The sequence below is a fragment of the Mesocricetus auratus genome, unplaced genomic scaffold (genome assembly GCF_017639785.1).
Source record: "Mesocricetus auratus isolate SY011 unplaced genomic scaffold, BCM_Maur_2.0 Super-Scaffold_100013, whole genome shotgun sequence".
Lineage (NCBI taxonomy): Eukaryota > Metazoa > Chordata > Mammalia > Rodentia > Cricetidae > Mesocricetus > Mesocricetus auratus.
Genome location: NW_024429196.1, coordinates 37,553,397 through 37,573,119, shown reverse-complemented (window position 1 = coordinate 37,573,119; position 19,723 = coordinate 37,553,397). Strand labels below are relative to the sequence as shown.

At 44.7% G+C, this 19,723-nt stretch overlaps 1 long non-coding RNA gene across 1 annotated transcript in view; it reads left to right on the top strand.

The window, feature by feature from the left end:
* Positions 1–18,454, top strand: part of LOC121143532 — a 44,804-nt gene extending 26,350 nt beyond the window's left edge. The window contains exons 2-3 of the long non-coding RNA XR_005880768.1: positions 16,513–16,650; positions 18,209–18,454. This is a non-coding gene — a long non-coding RNA (uncharacterized LOC121143532). The remainder of the gene's footprint in view (positions 1–16,512; positions 16,651–18,208) is intronic.
* The last annotated feature ends 1,269 nt before the right edge of the window (positions 18,455–19,723 follow it).

Here is a 19,723-nt window from a genome sequence, read left to right as displayed (position 1 = left end):
AATCTCGCTTTTCCCTAAACAAACTCAAATTACTTGGCGCCTCAACAGGAGCTGGAATAAATCGAGGCATGCGCATTACCAAAGCAAAAGGGTGCTTAATAGCATCCCAGCATAATGCATAAAAACAATTCTAAGCAGAACAATTTATTTCTTTCTGATTCTTACCTAAGGTATCATTACTCACAACCCAAATAAAGGGCAGCTGAATAATTAGTTCTCTTAAAAGGGGTATACTTAACATTGGAGGAGGACCAATCAGATGATCCAGAGCTCTGTCCCTCACTCAGACTGTTGCCTAATGCCCCTTTCCAATCAAAAGTAATCTGTCCCTTCTCACTATCATAGGAGAAAGATCAGTACAGCTTCCATTAATTCAAAAGGATTAGCATTAGATCTTTCTGGATCCATATGAATAAAATTATCCTTTAATGAAGAAATCACAGTAAAGCACAAGCTTCCTACTAATGACAAGGTTCTCTCATCCTGAAAACTCTGTATCTGAGGATCTAAAGGCAAAAAGGCAAGCCCCAACTCTCTATTATTTGTGAAAAATCTAGGGAACACCTGGGCATTCTGCATCACTGGCATCGGTAGGGGGAAGGTAGACATGATGGCCCACCGTAACTCTCCCATCATACTAGGAACCATCATCCCGAGTAGGAGAGTCTTCATCACCCACTTGGCCTCCATCCTTCTTATTCTGGAGTTGTGAAGGAGCTCTTCGAGTGAGTCTTTCAGGGATCCACAGGGGGTTTTCTTCCTCCTGTGGAAAAACACACACAGCTCCCCTGGATCTTATAAGAATAGGATCCGGGCCTTTCCAGAGATCAGTCAAGACATCTTTCCATTTTACCATTTCTTTTGGCCTATCAGGCTCTAAACTGTGGCGATCAGCCGCAGTGTGGCCTTGGGCATCACAGTTCAAGAAATTAAGGGTAAAAAGTGCCATGGATACAGCAACTCTTGGTACCGAGGGTAGAACATCCTCAATACTCCCCTTTTGTTTAATCAGATATGATTTGAGTGTACGATGGGCACGTTCCACAATGCCCTGTCCTTGAGGGTTATAAGGTAGGCCAGTTAGATGGGTAACATCCATTTGCCGACAAAACTGTCGGAATTTTTGAGAGGTATATGCTGGTCCATTGTCTGTTTTTAAAATTCTGGGTTTTCCCCAAGCACTCCAGGCCTCAAGGCAATGTTGAATCACATATGAGGCCTTTTCCCCTGTTAGGGGTGTGGCAAACATTACGCCAGAACAGGTGTCAACAGAAACATGAACATATTGAAGCCTTCCAAAAGAGGGAATATGAGTAACATCCATCTGCCACATCTGCAATGGTCTAATGCCACGTGGGTTTATTCCCATGTGGGGAGTAGGTAAGAATTCGCAGCAATTCTGGCATTGAGTAACAATTTCCCTAGCCTCTTTCCTGGATAGAGCAAAACGACGGCGCAAGGTCTCAGCCGTCACATGAAAGCGCTTATGGAATTCTTTTGCTGCTTGTGCATGGGTAGACAAGGCAGCGGCCACCAGCTTTGTAGCCTTGTCCGCTAAGTCATTCCCTAAGGACATGGGACCTGGGAGTCCAGAATGTGCTCGGACATGGGTAATGAAAACAGGAAATCTCCTATTTAACAAGGCAGCTTGTATCTTCTGAAAGATGTTAGCAACTCTGCTGGAGGATCTTATTATTCCAGCTATCTCAAGGAGATTAACTGCATTAACCACATAAGAGGAATCTGATACAATATTGAGGGGTCCTGGAAAAGCCTCAAGAACCTCCAGTACTATCAGACATTCTACAACTTGAGGTGAAGTTTCATTATATTGTTTAGATATAACCCTATCCTTGACCACATAAGCTCCCATACCAGTTTTTGATCCATCAGTGTACACCACAGTCCCATCTGGGAGTGGGTCTTTAGCTGTCACTTGTGGAAACACTATAGCCTGGTTTAGGGCAAACTGTAAAATTGGATGCTTTGGAAAATGATTATCAATTTGTCCTGAAAAGGAAGTAACTAAAACTGCCCAATCACTAGATGTGGCTGCCAAGGTCTGAACTTGTGCAGCAGTATAAGGCACAATCAAGGAATCAGGATCCCTGCCAAAATGTGTAACAGCTGCTTTTATTCCGCGAAGCGCGAGCTGTGCAACAGCATCAGGGTACCAGTCAATAATCTTAGCAGGGGAAGCATTTGGATGAATCCAAAGTAATGGTCCATGTTGCCACAGGACTGCAGTTGGCAATTGAGCTGTCTTAAAAACACACAGATTAAAAGGTAGTGACTCCTCAATTCGTTGTAATTGTGCTTCCTGTAAGGCCTCTTCCACCATCTGTAAGGCTCGGTGGGCGGCAGGGGTAAATTTTCTGGGTGAGGAGATATGAGGCTCACCCTCCAGGAGATCGAAGAGGGTTTTAGATCAGCAGATGGAATTTTTAAAAAGGGCCTCAACCAATTTATATCTCCCAGAAGTTTCTGAAAATCATTTAATGTTTGTAAGTGGTCTTTGCGAATTTCTATTTTCTGAGGAACTATATTTTTGGGAGTAATCTTTGAGCCCAAAAAGAGGCCTGTATCTGCAATTTGAACCTTTTCTGAGGCAATCTCTAATCCCCACTGTTTTAATTCAGCCACCAGCATGGGAAAAGCCTTTTGTAAAACATCTAACTCTTTGTGACAAATAAGAATATCGTCCATATAATGGATAACGATTAAAGATGTAAATTGCTTCCTAATTGGCTCCAAAGCCTCCTGCACATATAGCTGACATATTGTTGGGCTATTGGCCATGCCTTGCGGCAGTACCTTCCACTGAAATCTCTTGTCTGGTTCCATATGATTAAGAGAAGGGATAGTGAAGGCAAACCTTGGTCTATCCCGTGGGTAAAGTGGAATAGAGAAGAAACAATCCTTAATATCTATAATAATAAGCTTCCAATCTTGAGGAAGTGCAGAAAGCAAAGGAAGGCCTCTTTGAACAGGGCCAAAAAGATGCATCTGATTGTTAATGGCCCGCAGGTCGTGGAGTAATCTCCACTTCCCAGATTTCTTCTTAATAACAAAAATTGGTGTATTCCATGGGGAGGTAGAAGGCTCTAGATGCCCCAGCCGTTCCTGTTCTTGCACTAATCTTGTGACAGCCTCTAATTTTTCAGAGGATAGAGGCCATTGAGAGACCCATAACGGCTCCTCTGTTTTCCATGGTATGGGTCGTGAAGCCTCAACGGCCCCTAAATAAAACCCAGTCCTTTTCTACCCCGATTTCCGTGTTGTGTAATGGGTTTTATTCTGCCTTGTTCTTGCCTACCCAAGCCTCTACCATTTGTATACCCCATCTTTGCCATAATGGCTGATGCCTGGGGGAGTATTCATTAGTTAGGGTCATGCCCATGGCTTGTAACACATCTCGTCCCCATAAATTTACAGGGAGTGGCAACACATAGGGGGTAAAACATCCCTGTTTGCCTTCAGCATCCCGCCAGGTTAAGGCTGAGGCACTGATGGCAGGAGAGGACTGGTATCCAAGACCTTGTAGAGAATGAGATGAAACAACAGTGGGCCAAGACTTCGGCCACCAATGGAGTGAAATAATGCTTTTGTCTGCTCCCGAATCCATTATCCCTTCAAATTCTTTTCCATTAATTAACAATTTTATTGTAGGTCTCTCATTTAGGGGTATAGCCAGATAGGCTGAATCACTTCCAGAAGATCCCATAGCCCTTTTTTGTAAAGTGTAGGTTTCTCCATCCCCGAGGGAGGGCAGCAACACCAGTTGTGCAATTCTATCTCCCTGCTTTATAGAAAATACACCCCGAGGGCTAGAACAGAGAACTTGAATCTCCTCTTTATGATATGGGTCAACAATCCCAGGATATATAATGAGTCCCTGTAAAGTTAAGGAGCCACGGCCCAGAATAAGCCCAATGGTGGCAGGGGGCAAAGGTCCAGGGAATGGACTGGGACCGGTTGAACATTCATTTGGGGCATGAGTAAGAAGTCGGAGGCGGCACGCAAGTCCATTCCGGAGGTTCCTCGGAAACCTCTACTTCCTCTTGATTGCTTTTCTGAAATTGGTTCCCATATTTCTGAGGGCCCTGGGACCATGGGCCCCGTGACCCGTTTTTGATTGGGGTACCTTGGATTCTTCAATAGGGGGCAGAAGCCTCCCTTTTACATCCCGGACTGACCTGCATTCGCTAGCCCTATGATAACCTTTACCACAACGATAGCAAAGCTTCGATTCTCTTGTTCTTTCAGGGGCTTGACAATCTTTCTTAAGGTGCCCCATTCTCCCACAATTAAAACAAGCTTTTCGATTAGATAAATCTCTATACCTGTGCGTTTGTAAAATGGCGGCAGCTAGTCCTGCATTGGTTAGGGGTCCCCCAGCTCCCTGCACACTCTGAGCCAATCTTGTAAACCTTTGCTTTTGCGAGGGCGATAGCCGCTCGACATTCCTGGGTTGCTTGTTCATAGACAAGTTGCTCAATCAGGGGCATAGCTTGTTCTGAATCACCAAAGATGCGACTGGCGGCCTCTGTCATTCTGGCCACAAAGTCTGAAAATGGCTCTTGGGGTCCTTGGACAATCTTTGTAAGGTGTCCACTGGACTCTCCCCTTTTGTGAGGGCCTTCCATGCTTTAATAGCGGCGGCCGACACCTGACCATAGACGCCCCAGATGTAGTTGGTTTGATTAAGGGCATGTTGACCCTGACCTGTCAGCATTTCAAATGTCCACTGCCTCTGATTCTCATCTTCAGCCGTGGCATTAACTCTAGCTTGTGCCTGGGCTGCATCATACCAGAGCGCCTTCCATTCCATGTATTGTCCCATGTTGGGAAGCACTGCTTTCACTGTCGTTTGCCAGTCAGTGGGAGTCATGGCAAAATTAGCAAGCCTTTCCACCTGTAATGTGGTAAAGTTAGCATTGACCCCATAATTACGAACGGATTCGGCCAATTCTTTAATTTGATTGTAATCTACGGGGGTATGTACTCTTCCGCCTTCCACATTCTCGAATACTGGAAAAGCCATTTGTATTTTTCTCCGTTCCTCTAAAGGTAAAAAGGAGTCAGTACCAGTATTCAGCCGAAGCTCATATGGCGGAGGCGCTGAGAGGCGTGAGCCCGCCGGATTTATAGGCGGTGGCCTCACATTCATTTTTGTTTTCAGTGGCCGGTGTCTATCAGGGTGATATCTTTTTCCTCATACCGTGCCACCTCCTCCTCTAGACCACCTTCTTCGCTAGAATCCAGAGTGTCAGAATCAGAATTATCTAGCTCCAAGGCTTCTAGCTCTACTGCAGGGTATAGACTAGATTCTGGCTTTTTCTTTTTCTTAGATTTGTTAAGGGGTGAATGATAACTCCCTTCTTTCTCTCCCCCTTTCTTAACTTCCTGGGGAGGGCCTTTTTTCTTAGACATGTCTTTTCTTTTGCGAGCTCCCATTCTCTCACTCCGTTCAGTTTCTGACATGCTATCCTGAACTTCCTCTAAGGTTCCCTGACTTTCTATTATAGCAGGGTGACAGGCCTCATCCTCCAAGCAGTTTTTAACTAGCTTCCAAATGGCTTTGGTACCTAAGCAGAGATCTCCTTCTGCATGCTTCCTGTCTAGTTCTTTACCTAGCTTGTTCCATGAGGCCACAGTGAGGGACCCGGAACAAGCATACCATGGTGCCACTCTATCTACCTCCTTCACAAAATTTTGAAGTGTTCGTGGTGCAATTTTAAGATCTCTTTGTTTTAGCACAGTCTGTAAGGCTGTAACCACTGACTGTGACGACCCCATCGCGCTGACAGCTTATCTAAAAAACGCGCTCAACTCCGTTACCAGACTGACAGCACCAGACTGACAGCACCAGACTGACAGCACCAGACTGACAGCACCAGACTGACAGCGCCAGATGGACAGCGCCAGATGGACAGCGCCAGACGGACAGCGCCGTTCTGTCAGCACCAGCCACGATGAAGGAGAAGGACAAACAGGACTAGCACCAAAGCCTCCACTGACCCGTCCCACGGTGATGACAAACTAAGGCCAAAGTCGAGAAAGGGTTGTTCAGGATAAAGCATACCTCTCTGAACCTACGTCCCTGCAGTTCTGAATCCGCCCCGTTTTCCGAGGGGTCTCCCGCGGCGCCGGCGATGTTGAAGAGTTCCCGGGTTTCGGCACCAGATGTCCCGCGCTACCGTCTCGCCAGCAAGAACGACGCAGAACACTCGGATCCTTCTGCAGTAAAGCTTTAATGCATCTTGAGAGATAGATGATCAGCTTCTTAGAGGGAGACCCCAAGCTAAGAAACCCAGCCCCTTATATAAGCCTAGGAGCTCCGAGTGAGATGTGTAGAGCCGGGATTGGTGGTTTGCACATCACCCCAGATGACGTCACGGGAGAGGCACAGTTTAAACGGTTAACTCCAACTGACAGCGACAGTTAACTCTAACTGACAGCGACAGTTAACTCCAACTGACAGCGACAGTTAACTCCAACTGACAGCGACAGTTAACTCCAACTGACAGCGACAGTTAACTCCAACTGACAGTGGATGTCAGCGCCATCTTCTAACGGCAATAGCGATAGCGAGGGCGGCTCCTCACAGCTGACACCAGCATTTATTTCTCTGCCACCCCATGCTCCTGCTGCCATGTCAATTCTTGGCTTATGGAGTCCTTCCATAGTCCTGTCAAGATGAACATGCAATATGTTTGTGTGTGTGTGTGTGTGTGTGAGAGAGAGAAAGAGAGAGAGAGAGAGAGAGAGAGAGAGAGAGAGAGAGAGAGAGAGAGAGAGAGAGAGAGAGAGAGATTACAGATGGTTGTGAGCCACCATGTGGTTACTGGGAATTAAAACCAGGTCCTCTGGAAGAGTAACAAGTGGTTTTAATAGCTGAGCCATCTCTCCAGCCCCAACATGTGTTAATTCTTGACAATGACCTGTAGTAGCTTTTAGAAAGGAGACAGAAGCTCTGTGACAGATCTGCCTAAGATCCTCCAATTGTAGGTCCTTAGGGACTGCAGCCTCTCTTTAGGGCTGCCCAGCCCCCGGGGCACACTATTTGCATCATGTCCCTAGGGACCACAGCCTCTCTTTAGGGCTCCCTGGCCCCAAAGCACACCATTTGCTTCAGGGACTTTACAGATTTATACCAGGATGATGACAACTTTCTGGCTTGTGGCTGTGAAGCATGCCAAGGAAGGGGTCTCCTATTCTAGTTACTGTCTCCTGGTTGCAAACCGTGGAACTGTGAGGAGAGGGTTCTATCACTTGTTACTTTTCTAGTGGTTTCTCCGTGGTGGGTGAAAGTTAACATTTTTTCCTCTCTAGTCTTGTGAAACCATCATTCTGGCAGTCTTGACTAGGAAGAACCAGGATCCCCCATACTAGCCGACTCACTAGCTCTCAGTGAGTTTGTCCTAGTGACCCTTGCCTATCACATCGGATTTTGTTGTTGTTGTTGTTACATCTTGTTGGAGCTTCCGGCATCATACTGACCCCACCCCCTGGCAACAGGCGGGGCACGCACAGTGGCATGCCACTGTGTCATGGATACATCGCTGGTTATGGGACTGCAATGACTCAGTACGCATGTGCAAGCTTCCCCTTTAACATGATCAACTCCTCGTGGTGGCTCTCTCCACTCTCTTCTCTCTCTCCACTCTCTCCACTCTCTCCACTCTCTTACACTCTCCATACTCTTAAGTCTTTTTCTCTCTACCCCCCCTCTTCTCGTTTCTCATGTCTGCCTCCCCCCTCTTGCTCTCCCGCCGCTGTGATAAACCATGGTTCATGTACTCTCTATGGCTTGTGCTCCATCGTGTTGGTCCCGGTTCCATCTCGCACCTTGGCCTTTCCTAATTTTTAAACTTTTACAAAAGAACAACACATCTAATAAATGTTACCTTGGGTAATGGCTCATGCATTTCCTGTCCTTTATATCCTTCTGGTAAAGCTTGTCTAGGTTGCCTGTTTCCATATGTGAAATGTCAAGCACTGGGAAGAAGCTATACAAATGCTTTTGGGGTTCATATTTCCCAATGCTGTCGACACTCACAACCCCAGGGCTATATAAAACCAAGCGCTATTATCAGCTCTGACTGAAGGGAAAGCAAGCCAGAGAGGAGTGCCAGGGTAGGAAAACCCATCCTAAAAAAAGATATGGATGTCTTCAGATTGTTGGTAAGAGTCTCCAATCTTGACTGCTCACGTCAGCTTAGCTGTGCTGCGAGAGTCTTCCTTGGTGTGTTTCCAGGTTAAGCACTGAGGCTCTAACCTCTTAAGGACAGGATTGGGGCAGGGCAGCAGAGCAGCTGGGTGAAGAGTGTTCTATATTCAGTGAGTTAGAGGGGGAAGGCCTCCACCTTCAAGTATAATACTGTGCTTCTTCCTGGGAGTATTCTGTTTAAAAATACAGACATCTCTGCTAGAAATCCTGGGAAAACCTGCTCATGCATTGTTGGCTGAGGACCTGAAGGAAGATGTGCCTGTTTGGGACTTGAGGGGTAGAGAGAGAGAGAGGGAGAGGGAGAGGGAGAGAGAGGGAGAGAGAGGGTGGGAGGGAGGGAGGGAGGAACTAGATCATACTCTGTCCTTCTGTCCTGTTTTTGATCCAGGCCTTGGCCTGGTGGGTTAGCTGATAGCTAAGGCACTGGTAACTAAAAGGGGGAGTGGGTTTCTTTGGGTAGAAGTAACTTGAAGAAGTAACTTGAAGGTTCTTAGTCATGTTTAAGGATCCTTTTGAAAATAACAATTTCTCACTTACCTTAAGGGTGGTTTTGCTGTTGTTTGTTTTGTTTTAATGGCTAAAACTACCAATAGAACCAGCTAACTAATTGCCAGGGCTCAGTGAAAAATAAAAATAAGGAATGTCTTACTTTGACTAAGGATTTTAAGGGTGAGATGGGGGGGAGGGTGCATTCAGGAGAGAAAGGCAGGAAGGTATAACCTGGGATATAAAGTGAGTTCCAGAGAAGCCTGGCCATAGAGTGAGGCCCTGGCTGTGGAAGGAAGACCTCAGGTTGTCAGTTATCAGAGTGTCCTGTGTCACTGGGACGAAGGGAGGGAGCTCTGGTCTTGCACCAGTTGCACACAAAAAGGATGCCTGGAACAGGAGTAAGTACCCAAAGCCATCCCTCCATTGATTAGTTTGCTCCCCAGATCTACTGGCTGTAAAGCCAGATTCCAGGACAGGAGTATGGAGCATGTTGGGAACTTGGCAGAAGTGCTCAATTTTGGGCTGGATGATGGTTCAGCTGGTAAGGTGTTTGCCATACAAACAGGAGGACCCAAGCTTGGCTCTCCAGCCTCCACATATATAAAAGCCAAGTGTGGACATGGCCAGCAAGATGACTCAGTGGGGCCTCCTGTGCAAGCCTGACGACCTAAGTTCAATGCCAAGATGACTCAGTGGGGCCTCCTGTGCAAGCCTGACGACCTAAGTTCAATGCCAAGAACCCACACAGAGGTGGAAGGACAGACCCAACTTTAGAAGTTTCCTTGGACCTTTAAATGCCCACATCATACACATGAACACTAATAAAAATAAATAATAGCAAAACTGTAGTCTGCTCCTGAGAAACAAGAGGTTGACCTCTGGCCTCCACAAGTGTACCCCCTCACACATGTGACCCCTTACTCATATTTGGACGTACACAGGAAGATCTCCACCTATGTTTTAACAAGCTTGCTTCCTCTTTCCCAAGTGATTATACCACATGCTCAAGTTCGACAATCCCTGCCACAGACAACAACTAATGTGATGAACTTCAGAATAGAATCAGGCTTTGGTATCCTGTGACCTAACCACATAAAGACGCCCTTAGTTATGAGGACACTAGAGCAAGGTGAGGCAGGAGGAGGGGTGGATTGTATTCAGCTCTTCTTCCTGCTGAGGAGACAGTATCAGACGTTTCATTTTCATTGGTTATTCACTCACAGTCACCTTGCCTGTAAAGCCAGATCATATCCCAATTTTAAAAATGAGGAAATCCAAATGCCAGAAGTGTTCAATGAGTCGACAAGTGGAGCTGAGATTTAAACCCAGGACTCCTAAATCCCCTCTCCGTTCTCCTCACCCAGCCATCAGGTAACATGAGCTGGCTAACAGGTGGACGGAGTTGTTCCCCTCCAGGGCCTGTAGCCTCAGATCCCAGCTCTAAAGCAGTCAGGCTGGTTATCCCAGGAAATGTCCTGTTCAAAGTGTCTCATTTGAGGATGGGGAGAGACAAAATAGTTGTAGTACTTGTCTTGCAAGTATAAGGACAAGTTCCACCCCCAAAGCCCATGTTTAAAAAAGTTGGTGGGACTGGAAAAATAGCTCAGTGGGAAAGATACTTGTCACCAAGCCTGACCACCTGAGTTTGATCCCCAGAACACACACACACACCAAACAAATAAGTAAATAAATAAATACATAAATAAATGGACAAAACGAAATGCTACCTGAGCATGGTGGCGTGTGCTTGTAATCCCGGAGCTGAGGAGGAAAGGACAGATGGTTCCTCAGGTCTCACCAGCCTGTCAGTCTAGCCTAATATGTGAACTCTAACAGTAAGAGCCTGTTTCAAAAAGGAAAACGAAGAAAAAGAAAAAAAGAAAGAGTCTAGCAGTGGTGGCTCACGCCTTTAATCCCAGCACTATGGAGGCAGAGGCAGGCAGATCTCTGTGAGTTCGAGACCAGCCTGGTCTACATGACCTAGTTCCAGGACAGCCTTCAAAGGCACACAGAGAAACCCTGTCTCAAAAAAACAAACAAAAACAAAAAGAAAGGAAGAAAAAGAAAGGTGGATGGCATCTGAGGAGCAACATGCATGAGTGCCTCCACACAGGCGTGCACCCCCTCTACACAGACAGAGTGGCCAGTTTGGGTGGAACCATACGGACTTAGGAACGTATTACTGGGAAGGAGTATATTCACGAGACACACTGGACTCAGCACCCCATAACTCACATCTTGGGACTGTCTATCTCAGTGGTGGGAAGACCTGAGGGTGGGTGCAGCCCAAAGGACTCTCTGCTCCACGGGACGCCTGCTGCTCTGCAGCCCCATGTCTGCCTCTTGCATTCCTGTCACGAAGTCACTTTGAAGGCTTGGCCATGGCTTATCATTTTTTCCATTCTCAGGCCAAGGCTATTTGTAGTCCCTCCACCTGTCACCATATGTGTTAGTCTGAAAAAGGCTGAGGGCAGCTTCATTAATAGCATAAGACCAGCGCAAACTCTCTGGGAACACTGTGCTTTCTTTGAGGGCTGCATCCCAGGGACCCTGGATGAGTCTTCACAGCTTCTCAGCTGTGCTGGCTTCCTGGAGTCAGACACACACTGAGTGAGTGCATTGCTCTCAGGGCCTGAGCTCTTCTCATTTGTAAATGAGGAAAATGTAATCACTTACTAATTGCATAATATGCTAATGACTGAAGAAGTCACCACCACCAGTGGCAGCCAACAATGCAGATGCTATAGTAGCTTCCTACCAAAGAAATAGCAACAGGAAAGTAATGAAAAATCATGCCAGACTGAAAATGAGATAAAAAGCCTGATTTCCAGAGAGCAACACAGAGTATAAAATGCTAACAAATAATTAATATGGGAGATCATACTGAATGTTAACAAGAATGAAATGTAGCAAACATTTAAGAATAAAGTATTAAACTGTAAAACTCCTAGAAGATAAAGTAGGAGAAAATCTAGGTTATATTGATTTTTTAGATAGGTCATCACAATTGCAAACAACTGAAGAAAAAATAGAAGTTGGGTTTCATTAAGATTTAAGCACCTTTGTTCTGTAAAAGGCACAGAGAAGTTAAGCCAGCAAATAGGAGAAATATTTGCAAAGTATGAATCTCAAAAGTAGGTGGGGGGCTGTACTGATAGCTGTAAAAATATTTGCTGCCAAGTCAGATGGACCTGAGTCTGATTTCCAGGACGCACATGTTAGGAAGAGAGAATCGATTCACACAATTGTCCTCTGGCCTCCACACCACACACACACACACACACACACACACACACACACACACACACACACACACACTCTTTTGGGTTAAGGATCATGTTTGGATTGGTGAGTGGCTCAGTGAGTAAAGGCACTCACAGATAAGCTTGACAACCTCACTTTGATCCCCGGAACCCATACGATAGAAGGAGAGAACCAATCCCCAAAAAGTTTTCCTCTGACTTCCGCATGTGTTCTCTCTGTCTGTCTGTCTGTCTCTGTGTGTGTCTATCTGTCTGTCTCTTTCTCTCTCTGTGTCTGTCTGTCTGTCTCTCTCTCTCTCTCACACACACACACACAAAATGAATGAATGAGTTTTAGAAAAGTTCAGATAATGTTAATCCTCATAAAATGCTTGCACTTCAAATAGCATTAGAGATTGTCAAGCCTGGATTTTCATTTTCTGCATGTCTAGCCCAGAGTGGTACCAAAAGCTGTCTGAAATCAGACCAGAAGGACCAGAGCCTGAGTCAGCTTGGCTGAGATGTCAGTTCTCTTCTGCCACCACATCCTGCCTCTCCAACCCCTGATAATGGCTAGAGCTGAGGAGGCACCTTAAGCACTCAATCTCAGGATCTTTATCTTCACAGTGACAGAGTCCGAAGATTCCGGATATAACCTAGAAGTTACAGCTCTGCCATGTTTTCAGTGTGAAACATCCTGCACAGGCTCACTTGGCCCTCAGATTGTGGTACTGTTTGGGGGCGCTGCTTGGTCCCAGTTACAGCAGGATCTTTCTCTTCTTCCTGGTCCCCTTGGGGGGGGGTAGCAACCCCGGAATTCCTGTGCCATATCTACTGAGTCACTCCTCCTGCCATGAGTGCAGCTACATCTTCTCTGCTTTGAAACTGTGGACTAAAATAAATCTTTTCCCTAAATTGTTTCTGTAGGTGTTTTGTCCCAGAGACAGGAAAAGTAGCAAATATTTTGCTTTCTAACACTGAAAATTGGTGGATAGCAAAAATAGGATGCTTGGCTCTTGAAGAACTTTGGACCTTAGACAGTTCCCCCAAGCACAAAGTGCTTTTTCGGTGAAGTGCAAAGTATAATATTCAACAAGGTGACCCAAACCCAGAAAGGAAAGCACCGCGTGTACTCCCTCATATGTGGATCCTAGCCTATGCTGTATAAAACACTGCAGATGTGGATAAAACACAATTTAGAAAGAACTCTTCGGGAGGGTGATAGCAGGTGATGGGGAAGGGCAGGTGCAGGGAAAAGTACACATGGGTCATGGAAAAGGACATTGGGTGAGCATTTTTTCTAGTTTTGACTCTGCATTGCTTCCTCCTCCTTCCCATTCCCTATGCTGGGGCTATGAATTCAACTTTCTGTATATTGAAGTAGTTAGAATCATTTTGAAGTTTCTGAAAGAGCCCAACAAGTGTTATCCTTTGAAGCAGTGACTGGGAGTTGGATGTTCTTTTTAATTCTACCAGCTGTTAATGCAACAGGAATTAGACATGACTAGTCACTGGATATATTTGTCACTTTGACCCACTTAGAAACAGTGATTTTAAAAAATCTGTTATTAGAGGAGGAGCTTTGTAACCTGAATTTTTATTTTTTTCTTCTGTTTTAAGATATATCCTACCATCTTATTATAGAATTATTTAATATACAAATTATATTGCTATACATAAAATAAAGTATGATTTTATTCTTAAAAATAAAGTAAGATTTCAAATGGGAATGTACCCGTCCACTGCTAGAAGAGTCCTCAGATTCTATCAGACCTTTTACTTCTGAGCATTTGTCATATTTTCAGTTGAACTGTCTTAAGGATTGAACTATAGGGGGACTCGGAACATGACTTTCTGTCACTAGGACAACTACTACAAACCTGAATCATCTTATCTGTTTATCATTGCCGGATCTCCCCAGCAGACCCTTAATTGCCGTGCAGTAAGTGTTCTTCAGGCTTCCTTTACTGCCCAGCTTCTTTCCATTTAGAATCTCAGGCTCTTAAAGAGAGACTCAGAAAGCAACACACAGTGTAACTGATATTTGAAAGATGTGCTTGAAGTTTTCTCTTGGAAAAAGGAAATAAAAGTTGCTAACAATTTTATTACTTTCCAGAGAGCCAGCATATCTGTATACAAATGAAAGAGGGACAGTGAAAATCTGTTACTCAATGCCAGATTAGGAATAAAGCTAGAAAAGAAGACTAAGTAGAGATCTGGGGCACGGCTCAGGGAGTAGTACAGTGCTTGCCTGGCATGCAGGAAGCCCCGGGCTTGATTCCCAACACTTCAAAACTGGATGTGGTGACACAATGCCTGTAATCCCAGGACTCAGGAGGTGGAGGCAGGGGTATCAAGAGTTCAAGGTTATCCTCAGCTACATATGTATTTTGAAGCTAGTTTTGTATATCTAAGATCCTCTGTCAAGCAATTCCACCAAACCAGAAACAGGGGCTAGAGAGATGGCTCAGTCGTTAAGAACACTTGCTGCTTTTGTAGAGGACCTAGGTTCAGTTGACAGCACCCAACCATCTGTAACTCCAGTTTGAGGGGGATCTAACGCCCCCTTCCTATCTCTGGGGACACTAGGCACATGTGTAGCACACATACATACATACATACATGCAGTCACTCATACAGAAAAGTAAAAATTCAGACCTCCTGCTAAAGAGAAACGGCTTTCCTTACACTCAGTAGATCCATGTATTCTGTTTATACTTAGAACAAGTAATGGCAGTTTCTACTCTCTACCAGTGACAAGTGTGCACTGTGCTTGCAATTTCATGTATGTGGGCATACCTAAACAGCCTGTACTCAATGATCAGTCTCATCCACCAGGTCAGATACTTCCTGAATCAATCCTTTCTTCTAGCCCAATTGTTCTCCTGGCTAAAACTGGGCTAGTCATGGCTTGGATATGAAATACCACCAGAGTTTCATGTTTGAACACATGATCCTCAGATGGTAGTGTTTGTTTTGGGAAATTGTAGAATCTTTAGTAAGTTGGGCCTACCAGGAGGAAGTGGATTTGTAGGGGTGAACATTGAAGTTTGTATTCCCAGCTAAGCCTCTGGTGCACTTTCTGCTTTCTGGTCTGCTAAGGTGTGAACAGGTAGCCTCATGTTCCCACTGCCACAAGCATGAGCCACACTGTCATGCCTTCCCTGTGCTGAACTTCACTTTTAAATCATGAGCCCAAATAAGCCCTTCTTCCCTTAAGTCACTTTTCTCGGGTTTTGTGTCACAGATGAGAAAATACTCCCTTCATGTGCTTGCTCATTGGGAATGAACAGGTTCCTCAACACAGCGTGCAACTGTTGAAGATGTCTACAATCACCATTCTCTGTCTCCATCAACCCTCCTGCATACTTCCGTGTGAGCTCTTTTCCCTGTGTCATCTCAGAGAATGATGTGTCTACCCACTGGACATGTTAGGAATTTAGAAGGAAGCCTTGAGACCTTCCACTGTTTTCCTGCACCTCCATAGAATCTATCAAAACTTATCCATATCTTCTGCCTTCCAAATGTCACTCAGGCCCACTTCCTTCCCTCTATCCTCTTCACCTCCAAGGATGTTTTTAAGGGACTATTCTAGTTACTACCCATGTTCTAGTCAAACTTAAAAAATACATATATGTACCACTTAATAACAGTCTAGCCAACAATGGATCATATATCCTATGGTGGCCCAATGAGATCATAAGAGAGATAAAAGATTCCTATATCCTAGTAATACAATAGTCATTTTATCATCTTAGCCTAACACATTACTGGTGTGTTGTAGTGATTCTGTTGTAAATAATGTAACTGTGCTATCAATAATGTTAAGAGTAGAACATACAATTGCATACTACATATTACACTTGATAGTAAATGGCAGTGTTCCTACTCCATGATTTTTTTTGTTATTCTAGAGTGTACTTCTACTTATAGGACAAACAGTGCACTGTGAAACAGTACACCATGTTACATAGCAGCAGACTCATATATATTATGGTCACTGGGTCTTTTGGCTGCACAAAAAAAGTATGCTGAACAATTGATGTTGGCCATCTGGGCTTCTGTGAGAGTGCTCTATAACATCCACACAGCCACAGAAGTCACATGCAGATGCTTTTCTCAGAAACTCCCCTCTTAAACATCTTGTGAGGCTAGGTACAGGTCTTTGACCTCTTCCCTTTCTTCCTCCTCTTATGGCATTATTCTCAGTTCTTTGTCTTCTGACTTCCTGCATTTCACCTACCTATATTTTACACTTTATAAAAGCCTAAACAAAATCCCATTATCGAAGAACTAAACAAAGAAGCAAATAACCTACTATGTCTATCTCAGACATTGTCCAAATAAAGCAATTGGTGCAAATGGAGATGGCGTGGTGGTTTCAACAAAGAGGTAATCCCCGTAGTCTCAGGAATTTGAAAACTTGGTGGTAAGTTGGTGGCACCATTGGGAAAGGGATGGGAGGTACAGTTCTGCTACAGAAAGTATGTCACTGAGAGCAGGCTATGCGATTAACAGCCTCTCGTGTCATTTCTTGTTTGCTTTCAGCTTTGCATTTGCAAGTCAAGACGTGAACTCAGCTTCTGTTCCTGCTGCCATGCCTACTGCTTGCTGCTATAATGGACTGTTATCACGCTGGAACCACATTCCCAAAGAAGTCGCCTTCTATAAGTTGCCTTGATCATGGTATTTATCATGGCAACAGGACAGTAATGAATAAAGATCTTTTTGAATAGACAATTTAACAGTGAATGCCATCTAGCCATAAGCCCATAGGAACAAGCATATTCTTCTAGCTACCTAGTCAGGGTGGATTTTGGACAACTACAACAAGGACAAGGTCTCCTCTACAGATATTTAAATTTGCCAAAATGGAAAACGAAGGGAATAGAGTCAGATAGAGATGAAGAGTCCAGAAGCTTTGGTGGACTAACACAGATACAGGAAATGAAGGAACCCAGGACATGGAGCTGGTATCTGGATGGGCTGAGCAAATGGAGGAGACTTCTGGGAGTATCTGGCATAGGGCCTTGCTAACATGCTAAGGTCATCTGCAGAAACAATGGCAACATTCTTTGTATAGAATCTCTTGGTTCAAATGGCTATCTAGGCATAGGGGACTCTGGTGGCTAACCTTTGCTAAGTTGACACAATTTGGGAGGAGAGAAGCTCTGTAGGCATGTCTGTGGGGCATTTTCTTGATTGCAAATTGATGCAGGAGGGCCCAGCCCACTGTGGGTGGTGCCATTCCTAAGCAGATAGGCATGAGTTATATAAAAAGACTAGATAACATGAGCCAGGGAACAAGTCACTAAGCAGCGTTCCTTCATAGTTCCTGGTCTGGCTTCCCTTAGTGATGGACTGTGATCAAATAAACCCTTTCTTCCTGAGCTTCTTCTAGTTATGATCTTAACACAGCAGCAGAAGAGTAAACCAGGACAGACTGGGGAACATGACTTTTGATTAGATGGACTTTGGAAACTCCCTGTCTTGTGAAACTTCAGGATAAACTGTAATTCCTTCTTCTTTCCACTCTGTCACCACTGTTCTTACCCCTGTCTCTATCCGCACAAGGGCCAATAGGCAAAGAGACAGTCAACAAACAGTACTGCAACAGTGTTGCTTATACAAAGTGTGACCTGTGTATTGGCTACTCATCCCATCTTGGTGACAAAGTACCCAACAGAAGGAACTAAAAGGAGAAAGGATTCATTCTGCCCTGTGGGCTCTTAGAACACCAGTCTCTCCTGGTGGGGAAGGCATGGTGGCAGTAGCTTGGAATCTGACTTGCTGGCCGCAGAGCCACAGAGCTGGAAGTGGGAATGCACTATAGCCTTCAAGTGAAACTCTACCGCCTAAGTTTTCTGCAAACAGTACCAGCTGGGGACCAAGTGCTCGAACACATGAGCCCATGGGGCTCATTTCACAAACCATAATGACCCATGTGGGATGACATAGAATGATATCCAATACACAGTCACATCCCAAAAGGAAATTGCACAATAGTTACTATTGTTTAACTGCATTTGCTTTACGAAAATAGTATTTATGCCTCAATATTTATAGAAAAATTCCGGAAGCAGTCACAAATCTCTGTTAACGTTGAATACTTGTAAGATTAGGGCAAGTATTCCATCCATGTATACAATTATAAAAATAAAAAACCAACAAATTAAAGCACCTCAAAGAGCAATTAAAATCGGGTCTGCACTCCACCCACCTATGTTTTCTCTTCTTTTTAAAGGGGGGCTGTGAACCCAGAAGCAACTCAAGAAAAATTATAAACATCACCAACAGAAAAGAGAAGGTGGGTTGACATAGCAAAGGCTGCGGAAATGTCAAGGATTTCCTGTTGTTTTAAGTTTGTTCTCAACAGTAAGTAACAATAATTGGCTTGGTTTTATCTTTTGTTACTTTACCCACGCTCTTTCTGGGTTTGGGAAAGGACCCAGGTATCTTAACTGACTGCAAGTTCAATAGAAGCCTCTGTGGGTGGATGAAACATCAAATGCAAACTTGAACTACTCAGATAGATGCTGTGTTCAGTTCTCGATAAATCATTGTTCCCTGAGCTGGCAGGGGCACAGATGGAGTAAGAGATGTTGCCATTTAGTATAAATGTAACCTGTGCTAGACCCAGAACAAAACAAATAGTAAAGATTGTTTGAAATCAATGACAAAAGCCTGGAATCTGTCCACCCCCTATCCTCCCCCACTTCCTCCCCATGGTTGGTTGATGAGTTGGGATGTTTTCTTCCAAATACAGACTTTTTATAGTTGGGTAGAATTTTATTACTTTTCCTTTCCTTCCCTTCCTTCTTTCATTACTCCCTCTTTTTCTCCCTCTTCTCTTCTTTATTCTATCTTAGCTTCCCCCTTCTTTCTCTTCCTTTTTAAGACAAGGTCTCATTCTGTGGTTCAGACTGGCCTAGAACTCACTAGGTAGACTAGGTTGGTCTTCAACTCCTGGCAATACTCCAGCATCAGCCTTCCGAGCGCTGAGTTTACAGACATGAGCTAATATACCAGACTTGATGTATCTAATCAAGTGATTATATGAGTGATATCTATGTTCATGAGTGAACATACAAACCAAAATAAGTTTTGTAACTGGCTTTTTATTTCTAAGTCATTAATGTCTAAGTTTAGAGATTTTTCTATAAATAACTTAATTGACCCCTTATACATGGACATTTGCTGTATTTTGGGGGTAAATTTAAATTTTCCTGGAGTTTTTGAGCCAAAGGAGACAATTGAAATTTGGACAGGGTAGTAAAAAAATCCTTTACAAAGAGTTGTGTGGGAGGACCTGGCAGATAAAGGCCACTCACCTGCTTGCCTCTGGAGTCACGTGCCTTGGGTGGGGAAGAAAGACCACAGGGACTTTATGGTGAGCCAATTTGTGGTGGAGCACAGGAGAAAGGGAGGCAGAATGGTTCATGTTCTGTGGAGAGAGGCAGATCTGAAGAAGTGAGGGCTATAAGAAGCAGGATAATGTGGGAGGCCTGCTTGCCACCCAGGGCCATGATGATGTCTGGGCAATGGCCATGTCTGGGTCTGTGGCCCTGCCACAGCCACAGTCTGTGTTGATGTCTGTTGTCCGTGTTACCACAGGGCCCATTGGAACCACGTGTTGAGCCATGTGTTGAGGCATGAGGACTGTGCTGAGCTGACCCCACCCTTCAGTGGTCCAGGGAGAGCTGCTGACCCCCTCATCACAGAGCCGCCCCACCACCCTGCTGGTCCCACCCCTTTCCTT